At 37.6% G+C, this 1,390-nt stretch overlaps 1 protein-coding gene across 1 annotated transcript in view; it reads left to right on the top strand.

Annotated features, from left to right (window-relative positions):
• The first annotated feature begins 428 nt into the window (after positions 1–428).
• LOC106468244 (neurogenic locus protein delta-like) overlaps positions 429–1,390 on the top strand; it is a 29,446-nt gene continuing 28,484 nt past the window's right edge. Inside the window, exon 1 of the mRNA XM_022396574.1 lies at positions 429–560. The gene's annotated coding sequence lies outside the window, so the exon portion shown is untranslated. The remainder of the gene's footprint in view (positions 561–1,390) is intronic.

Raw genomic sequence — 1,390 nt, 5'->3', positions numbered from 1 at the left:
GAGTTTCAGAATTAGCCACAAAACTGACACTGATATCAAACTCTATTTTTCTACATTATCATTAATAAAATAACTATAATTTCCAGAGAATGTTTGAATCAACACATGTGTTACGGTAGCTGAATATTAATATTACGCCTGAGTTGGAAACTCACTGAACAAAAACCAGCTAAAATAGTCAGGATTCAAAACAATTGAGAGAATAGTTCCACTATTTTTTTGAAAACATCACTTGCCAGTCAGTCGGCTATAGACAAAAACACAGACTCCAAAGACTACCTACAAATGTGTGTGTGTGTGCATTCGCAAACGGGTTCGCATAAGACGACTTGGGCAGAGCTTGCCAACAAGCATACAACTGATAAGTCATCAACATTTAATGATTAAGAACAATTGGTGACCTTACGAAGAACCTCAAGTGTTTAGTTTTTCTTACGACTTCAGGTAAGACCAGCTGCTCGAGCAGCTGCCGTCTGGAGCTCCAACCACCTGGCTATGTTGGCGCTGATGAATATGTTCCTACGGGTCCTGTGTCTTTCATCGTCTCGTATCACAAGAGAGTGAGTAGTTGTGTTCTTTCTTTTAAGATTGTGTTGAAATCTTATTTGTAACTCAAAGGATCGCATGAAGTTAAAATTATTCATCGTCAAAAACAAGTAAGATCTTAATTCTTTGTTTTTGTTTCTGGTGCTGAAAGTAAAGACTGGCCATTTTCAGTCTGGAGGATCGTTGTATTACAAACTTTAACCAGGTCCATCGTAACGCACTCGACATATGATGAAAGAGAGGATTTTATGTTTGTTTATTTACAACATCTTAACCATGTTAACCTGGTTTCTATATAGCATGAAGTGTTTTGTTTAGTATATCTTAACCTTATTTCTAGATAGCATAAAACATTTTGTTTAGTATATCTTAACCTGGTTTCTAGATATCTAAGCTATGCTTTCTTATAAGAAACCTTTTTGTTTAACATCCAGCATTTTGATTTTTTTCGATACTGGAAAATATTTTTTTTTTAATCTCGTCATACATAAGTTATCGTATTATTGTTGCTTTTTACGACACATCTCTTGTGGCTCTGCATATCAGCAAGTTTAGTAAGACAGTAACTCCCTGCGTCGCATCTGTTTCTATTCTTTTTTTTCGAAGGTATAGTAGACACTGTTGTCAAAGCATTTATTACCATCTTCTCAATGAAGTAGTTTCTATTAAATTATCCAGGGCCCGGCATGGCCAGGTGGTTAAGGCACTCGACTCGCAATCAGAGGGTCGCGGGTTCGAATCCCTGTCACACCTAAACATGCTCGCCCTTTCAGCCGTGGGGGCGTTATAATGTTACGGTCAATCCCACTATTCGTTGGTAAAAGAGTAGCCCAAGGGTTGGGGT

This window comes from Limulus polyphemus, unplaced genomic scaffold, assembly GCF_000517525.1.
Source record: "Limulus polyphemus unplaced genomic scaffold, Limulus_polyphemus-2.1.2 Scaffold2931, whole genome shotgun sequence".
Classification (NCBI taxonomy): Eukaryota; Metazoa; Arthropoda; class Merostomata; order Xiphosura; family Limulidae; genus Limulus; species Limulus polyphemus.
Note: the sequence above shows the minus strand (reverse complement) of the source record. Positions and strands in the feature narration are given on the sequence as shown.